At 35.7% G+C, this 10,604-nt stretch overlaps 1 pseudogene; it reads left to right on the plus strand.

Moving 5' to 3' along the window:
- Window positions 1-1,841: 1,841 nt before the first annotated feature.
- On the plus strand, window positions 1,842-2,260 carry LOC110583559 (annotated as a pseudogene).
- Window positions 2,261-10,604: the final 8,344 nt, after the last annotated feature.

The raw sequence follows: 10,604 nt of genomic DNA on the forward strand, positions 1-10,604 counted from the left end.
CTGTTAGACAAACCATGTAAAAACCCTGAGCTATTTGCTAGGAGCTCAGGTCTATGGATGTGAGTGTATGCAAGTATAATGCAAATATTTTTAATTACTATTTTTTAATTTAAAACTCTTATGCTATAATCTGCTTTCTGACATAGTAGTATAAAATAAAGCGCATGTTTTTTATTATGATATCACATCCAATCTTGCAACTCAAAATTCACTCCTAGTAGTAAGGAACGGAATCTTTAAAACTGAAATATTTCTAAAAGCTCCTAAGCCTTAAATCTAATATTAATATGTAACTTCCCCCTGGAATTGTCACCTCAAAATGCCAAGTCTAATAGTGAATTTTTATTCTTGCATGTCTCTACCTTTTCTTGTAATTTATGTATTTATTATCAGAACTTCTTGTCTCCTATACATCATCCCTATACTTCCACGCAACCCTCTTCCCTACTCTACCCCCAAGTCTATCAGTCATTTCCTATCTATTTTTATCATGGAAGGCATTCAGTTGCACATATTTCTCTCTGTTTTCATTGTGCTGAGTACTGCCATACACACTTTTTGTGAAAAAAAATTACACTTTTTAAAATTGTTACAAAATTAGTACATATTCATTATGAAAACTTGAGCCATGCAGAAATGTATAGGGATAAAAATAAAAATCTAGTGCAGTCTCATAACTGAGAGATAGACATTGCTTGTTATGCATACATTTTAGATTTTGGATATTTAGACCCTCTATAACACAGTTCTGAATCCTACATTTTTTGGTAAAATATTTTCCATGTCATTGAAATTATTATTAAATATCATTCAATAGCTGGCTAATACTCTATCTTGGGGATGCACCACAGTTTTTTAACCATTACCTTCTTCTAAATCAAATCTGTTTTAGTTTTTGTTATGAATAACTTTATAAGGAACAATTTTAACACAAATTTGTTTGAATTCCTGATTATTTAGGTTTGCTTCCTAGAAATAAAATCACAGAGGTGAAAACTATGAATGTGACCAGGGTATATAATTAGTATAGTAACATGTTTCTTAAAGTTGTCAATGTTAAGTGGGGAGTTTGATTATAAGACCCCTTGCAGAGGAAAAATGACAACCACAAGAATACATATTCACCATTTGTATAAGATTAGGATGAAGAAAACAGTTGCTCAGCAAATCCATAGCTTTTTCAGAGAGTGGCTTCACAGTGGAATGGTCGTTCTTCAAGTGCAGGGTACTGGGATCTAGTGCCTAGTGTTCCAGAAAAATATTTCTAAAGTAAAGGAAATAGGGGCGCCTGGGTGGCTCAGTCAATTAAGCGTCTGCCTTCAGCTCAGGTCATGATCCCGGGTCCTGGGATCAAGCCCTGCTTCCGGCTCCCTGCTCAGCGGGGAGCCTGCTTCTCCCTCTCCCACTCCCCCTGCTTGTGTTCCCTCTCTCGCTGTGTCTCTCTCTATCAAATAAATACATAAAATCTTTTAAAATAAATAAAGGAAATAGTGAATTGTACGGTTTGTTTCTTAGAACTTCTATCAGTGCAGTAAAATTACCTCCATAGGGGCCATGAGCAAAGAGAAGCAAGTCTTTGGAGGTATACGGATTTGTAATAATCCAAAAAGCAGTACTAGACTAGAGCTTGAGGAAACGGTTCTCCATAAATTTCAGCTCATAATCAGGCTTCTGCAGGGATGGAACAGGCAAAGAATTCTAACAGTAGCACGGGGAATGCACACAGCCTGTACTATGACGAACTACATGGAGCTTCCGTGGCTCTCTAACCCTGGGCTGCCTCTAGCTCAGAAAATTCCACAGGAAGGAGAAGGGGGGGGCAGTAGGGAGGCCTCTATGCCATGGCTCTGACACAATTTACTGCCCTTGAATCGCCTGGTGGCAAAGTACCCAGGAAGCAACGGACTACAAAAGTTGCTTGCAAGAGTGCGCCCTCTCCTGGAGGAGTGAAGAAACCTCACTGTTACGGGTCTGGTACTGAGGCACTCCCCTCGATGTTTTCAGAACTTCATTGAATTTCTGACTGGCAAACTTCCCTTCCAGGGTCTGCTGTGAGACATTGCTCAAGGACCTCAAAACAGATCTGCACTTCCAGAGCGCAGCTATTGGTGCTTTGTAGGAGACAAGTGAGGCCTATCTAGTTGGCCTTTTTGAAGAAAACAATTTGTGTGCTATCTGTACCAAATGTGTAACAATTATGCCCAAAGACATCCAGCTAGCAGCTGCATACATGGAAAATGTGCCTATGAACTCACTATGAGGGGAAACATTTCATTATTAAAAAAATTCTTTTCTTCCCGTTATGGGATTTTTCCCCCCATGAGGTCAAATGGTACCTAAGTATATAATTGCAAGTGGAAAAATAAGGGATAGAAATTAGGTATTGGCAGTTTTTCTATTTTTCTTTCTGTGTGGATTTTTAATATAAATGTGGGGATGTAGAGCATTAATACAAGTCAAAAAGTTTCAGGAAACAAATTCTAGCAGTTCAACTCTACAATAATTTTAAATCAACCTGTTACATTTTTCTGGACAATTCTAGCATTTAGATTTTTTCAAAACAGGTATATTTCTAATTGACAGGAACTGTCAATTACATGTTTGTAGTTTTTTTATCATACAGATTCTATCCATTTATTATACTTTTCTAAATGAGTTTTCCTACATGCAAGTACGTTTCTATGTTTGTCTTCTGTACTGTTCCTGTAAATGGGCTATTAAAATACATTAAACTCTTGGGACACCTGGGTGGCATCTTCCTTTGGCTCAGGTCATGATCCCAGGGTCCTGGGATCGAGCCCCATGTTGGGCTCCCTGCTCCGTGAGGAGCCTGCTTCTCCCTCTGCTTACAGCTCCCCCGGCTTGTGCTCTCTCTGTCAAATGAATAAATACAATCTTAAAAAAAATACATTAAACTATTTTTAAAAACAGCCAAATGGAGAGCAAGCTTAAATCTCTCTATAGTACTTAACCATACAGTGCATTTGATAGGGTGACCACCTGTACAAAGAGACAAAACAAGTTACTACACATACGTAAGGATAAAACTTGTAGAAAATCTACTCTGGATCCACACTAACACGCCAGAATAGGGAAGAAAAAAGCTCTGAATTTGTATGCCACTAGAAAATCCATAATAATTATAGTCTGAAAAATTATGAAATTATGTTAACTGTAGCCATAGAAAAATTTCAATTTAGCACCCATAATATATTTCATTTAATCATATGCCTTTTGTCAAATGCTATTAAGATTTGTTCTCCTAGGAAACAAAATCATTGGATTGGTTCAACAGCATACACTAAACATACTTTTGGATTAAGAGTAGTTGTTCCGAATCCAGTATGGTAGAGTTCAATTCAGTAAAAGCAATTTGCTAATGGACTTTAGTAGAAGAACCTGTGGCTCTTTGATGGTTTAGGTTTGACTCTAGTTGGAATGGATTTGAGGAGTCTCCTTGTGCCCAATAAGAAAGCCATATCCGGGGCGCCTGGGTGGCTCAGTCGTTAAGCGTCTGCCTTCGGCTCGGGTCATGATCCCAGGGTCCTGGGATCGAGCCCCACATCGGGCTCCCTGCTGTGCGGGAAGCCTGCTTCTCCCTCTCCCACTCCCGCTGCTTATGTTCATGCTCTCGCTATCTCTGTCTCTGTCAAATAAATAAATAAAATCTTAAAAAAAAAAAAAAAAGAAAGCCATATCCCTGGCACAAACGGGACTTTTGTCTTTTGTTTTTAAAGTCAGGAAAGAAAGCATCAAGGGCAGTATGAAACCAGGCCTTGGGTCCCTAGGAGTCTTGTTTCTGGCGTTCTCCACTGTGTCCCCCATGTTCTGATTAGCCCCAGAAACATGGAAGTTTTTGTTTTTCTATTTGTCTTTTTAGGTAACATTTTAAAATAAAAGTTAGGTTAAAAAAAAAGGAGACTCCAAAAGTATTCCTGTGACAGTGTTATGTGACCATTCTTACTAGTCTTGACTCTTCTGCTGGTATTTACACCCAGTTCTTTTATAACCATCAGGGGATGTGGGTTAGAACTGAGCTAATGTACATCACCAATTCATAGCCACAGTGTTGAGTTCCTCAGGAAGATCACCAATTTCTCCAAATATTTTGTGATGATTTTAAGACTATTTACACAAGGTTTTGGAAAACATGGGAATTGTCAGATGAGAGATACTGTGGCTTTATTTTGCCTGCTCCTCAAGTGAAATATTGACCCAGATATGTAAGAATTTGTCAGGAAGCAAACAGGCTCAAGACTTAGAAGTAAATTAAAATAAATTAATACGACTTTTTTATCTAGAAATAAAATTTACTCCATTAAATAACTCATCTAGGCAGAATTATATATTTCCTAAAAGTGGGGGTCATAAGGACCCTGTTTACCATTATATCCTCAATGCATAGTGTCACCCTAAAACATAATAGACATTCAATAAATATTGACAAAATAAATGTACATTCCTTAAGTCTATGTAGATTAATAAGTTGATGAGACTGAGAAGACCTCACAATTTACAACTGTCTTAAACTTGTAACAGAACATTTTACTCTGAGTTTTAGAAGCAATGTATTATTTTCTAATTTAATTTGCATATCTGATCTGTAGTGTGGATAAGCTTTATGGGTATTATCAGTTTGTGTTTTTATTTTTTTCTTAAAGATTTTATTTATTTATTTGAGAGATAAATCACAAGCGGGGGGGGAGGGGCAGAGGGAGAGGGAGAAGCGGAGCAGAAGCCCCCTGAGCTGGGCTAGATCCCAGGATCCCCGAGATCATGACCTGAGCCGAAGGTAGACGCTTAATGACTGAGCCTCCCGCACCCCTGGTTTGTGTTCTTTTTTGGGGAATTGTGATTTTTTGCTAGTTTTTCTTAAGAAGTTCTTGGTAATATTTCTTATCAATTTTTATTTTGTTTTTACATAATTAAAAAAATTATTTTTTCTTTTATATCAGACCCTTCCTCAGTTTTGAGAAACTGTTATTAATTTTGATATTAGCTTGGTTAAAAATAAATTCAAGGAGCAACTAGGTAGCTTAGTTGGTTAAGCGTCTGCCTTCAGCTCAGGTCATGATCTCAGGGTCTTGGGATCGGGCCCTGCACTGGGCTCCCTGCTCAGCGGGGAGCCTGCTTCTCCCTCTGACTCTGCTCCTCCCCTGCTTGTGCGTGCTCTCTTTCTCTCTCAAATAAATAAATAAAATCTTTAAAAAAATAAATAAAATAAATAAAAATAAATTCAAAAGTGTATAAGTAGCATGCAGATAAATTTCCCACATTTTTTCATAACTTTATTGATATAAACTGTAGTCTTAGTTGAAATGCATTATATTTCTATGTATAAATGTATAAAATATGTAACCTGTATCATTGTATAAAAATTGCCATCTATTTGTATTAAATTTGAGTACAGAAGATTTAATATTTACATTACCTCATGGCAAAATCCTTTGCTAAGAGAAGTCCTTTAACTTATTTGTTTATGGATGAATTTTTAAATCTTTCTTTTTTTGGACAACCTACTGAATGGGAGAAGATATTGGCAAATGACATACCTGATAAAGGGTTAGTATCCAAAATATATAAAGAACTTATACGACTCAAAATTTAAAAAAAATCCAATTCAAAAATGAGAAGACATGAACAGACATTTCTGAATGAAGCGGGGGAAATTGGAGGGGTAGATGAACCATGAGAGACGATGGACTCTGAAAAACAAACTGAGGGTTCTAGAGGGGAGGGGAGTGGGAGGATGGGTTAGCCTGGTGGTGGGTATTGAGGAGGGCACATTCTGCATGGAGCACTGGGTGTTATGCATAAACAATGAATCATGGAACACTTCATCTAAAACTAATGATGTAATGTATGGGGATTAACATAAGAATAAAAAAAATTTAAAAAAAAAGAAGACATACAGATGGCCAACAGATATATAAAAAGATGCTCAGTATCACTCCTCATCAAAGAAATGCAAATCCACAAAACCACAATGAGATACCACCTCACACCTGTCAGAAATGGCCAAAATCAAAAACATAATAAACAGTGTTGGTGAGGATGTGGAGAGAAAGTAGCTCTTGTGCTCTGTTGGTAGGAATACAAACTGGTATAGCTACTGTGGAAAACAGTATGGTGGTTCCTCAAAAAATTAAAAATAGAACTATCATGATTCAGTAATTAAACTACTATTTACCTAAAGATTATGAAAACACTAATTTGAAAAGATATATGCACCCCTATGTTTATAGTAGCATTATTTACAATCTTCAAATGATGGAAGCAGCCCAAGTGTCCATCCATAGATGGACAAGAAGATGTGGTGTGTGTGTGTGTGTGTAGGAATATTACTCAGCCATCAGAAAGGATGGATACCCAACTTTTGCATCAACATGGATGGAACTGATGGAGATTATGCTAAGTGAAATAAGTCAAACAGAGAAAGTCAATTATCATATGGTTTCACTTATTTGTGGAACATAAGGAATAGTATGGAGGACATTGGGAGAAGGGAGGGAAAAATAAAGGGGAGGAAATCAGAGGGGGAAATGAACCACGAGAGACTATGGACTCCACGAAACAAACTGAGGGTTTTAGAAGGGGGGGGTGGAGGTGTGTCAGCCCGGTGATGGGTATTAAGAAGGGCACAGTATTGCTTGGAGCACTGGGTGTTATGCGCAAACAATGAATCATGGAACACTACATCAAAAACTAATGATGTACTGTATGGTGACTAACATAACATAATTAAAAAAAAAGAAAAAAGAAAAAGAATGAAATCTTGCCATTTTCTATAATATGGATGTATCTAGAGAGTATAACGCTAAGCAAAATAAGTCAGAGAAAGACAAATACCATATGATTTCACTCATATTTGGAATTTAAGAAAGAAAACAAACAAACAACAACAACAAAAAAAATACAAAGAAAAAAGAGACAAACCAAAAACCAGACTTAACTATGGAGAACAAACTGGTGGTTACAAGAGGGGAGGTGGGAGGTGGTAAGTGAAATAAGTGAAGGGGATTAAGAGTACACTTATCATAATGATCACTGAGTAATGTATAGAATTGTTGAATCACTATATGGTACACCTGAAACCAATATAATACTGTATGTTAACTATACTGGGATTAAAAAAATTCTTTTTTGTAGACTGCATGTGTATTGAGTAAAACAGAATAAAAGAACTGATATAAACCAGAATCAAAAATTCTTTTTGATCTTGCCTAGAGTTTACCTTACAAAGCAAAGAATCATTACTTTTGAGTTGACAAGATTCTAAAACTAAATTCCACAAGTTTTGCAACTAAGAAAAAGACTAAAAATAAAGTTCAAAAAGGGAACACTAAAAGTTAATTAGCTCTTTTGTAGTCTTCTTGTTTTAGCCATAATAGATTTCAACTATTATGTTTTAAATTAATTGAAATTAACGGTCAAATTTGTGTAATGTATAATATTAATTTTGTTAGTATAATATTAATTTTGTTTATTCTAAAAAGAGGCAAATTTAGTAATTCTGTCTTTTTTTAATCTGGAGAGTTTTCTCAGTATAAACCTCTCAAATTTCAACCTTTCATTTCTTTTCCATGTATACACAGTCAGTTGAACCTAACTTGATATTTGCATTTTTAGTACATATGGAGAAAAAAAATAACATTCTCATTCAAGTTTTGTTTTTTGTTTTTTGTTTTTTTTACTCACTAATGCACAGATCACTAGATGTGCTTCATTTTCACTATCAAATTCTAGGAAATACATGGAGAGGCACAAAGAGAGGGTGTTTTCAAATTACAGAATAATAACCATATTGATAATAACGGCAAGCATTTCTTTAGATTTCCTATATCATAGATCCACTTCTATTTGCTATGTACATATATTATAGCATTTTACACTCCAGCAAACCTCATAGGGTATTGTCATTTTCTGCATCCTGTTCATGGTCACACAACTACTAAATAGTACATTCTATATTTGCATGCATGTCTACCTGATTTCAAAGTATATGCCATTTCTCATCCATGTCATTCCTTGATTCTAAATTGTCCATTCACATTAGCATTTGCTAGAAAACTAGAGGTGATTATCTCAGGCATGTAAGAAGAGAAAATCACTCGGGCGCCTGGGTGGCTCAGTTGGTTAAGCGACTGCCTTCAGCTCAGGTCATGATCCTGGAGTCCTGGGATCGAGTCCCACGTCGGGCTCCCTGCTCAGCAGGGAGTCTGCCTCTCTCTCTGACCCTCCCCCCTCTCATGCTCTCTATCTCATTCTCTCTCTCAAATAAATAAATAAAATCTTTAAAAAAAAAAGAAAATCACATATTCCATCAGAGATTTTGGTTCAGAGAGGAATTGGTGAACAGTGCTGATTATGGCAACAAATTTTATAATTCTTAGTCCTACTGCAGGTAACAATAAATCTAGATTTCGGATTGCTATCTCTCCAAATGGGTGAATCAAATTTCCAAGTAGAGGAAACACTACCCTCATTATTCTCCAAAAAGGTAATCTTTCAGATTAGCTCAACAGAACCACAGAGAATCAGAATACAACTCTAAAGCTGCAACCTAATATGACTTGCTAGGGACTGTGGGCAGGCAACCTGCATCCACTTTGCAGGCAATACAACTGACTCATGCCATGTTCCTTTACACTCTCGAACAGTGACAACATTTCAAAATGTTTTTCTTTATCATCTTCTTGCTACGAAAGTGAGAGATTATCACTATGATGTTATTCATTGATACAATCAATATCTACATTGATTTTATACTCATAAGGTTCAAAGAAAAATGCTCCTTAAATATAAACAATGATATTTCTCAAACTGATACTCTTTATTAATCAAAATAATGGGTCGTTGGACCTGAAATTAGAAATGAAACATGGGTTGTATATATCTGCACATCGAGACTTAGACAAACCAATAAAAAATCCAGAACAGCAAAAGATATTTCATGGAAAATCAGGACAGCCGAAGGCTAGCAGTCAAGCATCTAAAGAAATGCCTAATTTAATAGCCAATAGTGAATAAAGAATGGCATATCTAGTTTTGCAATACTATTTACAGATAGACTCCTAAACACAAGTTTTACAATTTATATAAATTGATTCTAATAATGCATTTTAAGTGAGTAACTAGAGATGAAAACATTAATTCCATTTTAGACTTACATTGCCATTTGTTTTAAAGTATAGATATTTAAGAAAATACTACATACCCTTTAGTGAAAAACAGTAAAAGTAAGACAAATCAAAACCTCAAATGTTGATTATGATGTAACATATTTATGTACCCAGAAAAGACAAGAGATTGGATCTAAGCATATTTGCAAAGCTAAGTGAAAATTTAGTCACACGTTGTACTAACAGCAGTGTTGCTGAATATAAATACCCAAACTATGATTTAGTTTGGGTAACTGTTAGGATCCCAATACTGTTTTACAAAATCAAATCATTTAAAGAAGAAAAATTACCACTAGCTGAGTACCCTTAAATGCTATCGGTTTATGAAATAGTCTCTGAAAAACCACTTAGTCACTGACAATGACAAATCTTATTTATGTACTTTCACAATATAGCTCAGTTCATTTCTGAATATAGGCTCTTCATAATGGAATTCAATATTGATTAAGCACACAATTAATAAATCAATTTAATTCTAAAGCATTGATATTTTTCTTTTTTTTTCCAGTGAGCTATCTTTTTTCAATTGAGAAATGTGAATTTAAGATTGCCTGTCATTTGTTCTCAGAAAAATTGATAAATGATTTACAGCTTGTTGTTAAAATTTGAGTTTTCTTTCTAACAGAGAGATCCCTTTCCCTTCATGGAAAATATATTTATTTTAAAATTATATGTACATTATATACATTATATACAATATATAAAAAATATGTATTATATATATAGGAGTATAGGTACATACATACACAAATACTTTTTTAAAAGATTTTATTTTTTTAGAGCAGTTTTAGATTTACACCAAAATGGAGAGGAAAATACAGAGCCTCCCCCTTTACCTTCTGCCCCCACACATGCATAGCCTTCCTCACAATAAACATCACTCACCAAAGTGGTCCATTTGTGCAATTGATGAAACTACCCTGACACATCACAATCACTCAAAGTCCGGAGTTTACCTTAGCCATTTTTCGTGTTGGACATTCTATGAATTTGGACAAATATATAATGACATCCATCTGTCATTATACTATCCTACGGAGTATTTTCACAGCTCTAACAATCCTACCTATTCATCTCCCCACTCCCACCCTTATTCCTGGCAACCACTTCTCTTTTTACTATCTCTATAGTGTTGCCTTTACTGGAATGTTATACAGTTGGATTCATACAGAATGTAGCCTTTTCACATTGACTTCTTTCATTTAGTAATACACATTTAAGGTACCACCTTGTCTCTTCACACCTTGATAGCTCTTTTCTGTTTTTCTTTTTCCCTTCTCCTTCTTCCCCTTTCCTCCTCCTCCTCCATCTTCCTCTTCCTCCTCCTCTTCCTCCTCCTCCTCCTCCACTACTACTACTACTACTACTACTACTACTTCTTCTTCTTCTTCTTCTTCTTCTTCTTCTTCTTCTTCTTCTTCT

The sequence above is a fragment of the Neomonachus schauinslandi genome, chromosome 8 (genome assembly GCF_002201575.2).
Source record: "Neomonachus schauinslandi chromosome 8, ASM220157v2, whole genome shotgun sequence".
Lineage (NCBI taxonomy): Eukaryota > Metazoa > Chordata > Mammalia > Carnivora > Phocidae > Neomonachus > Neomonachus schauinslandi.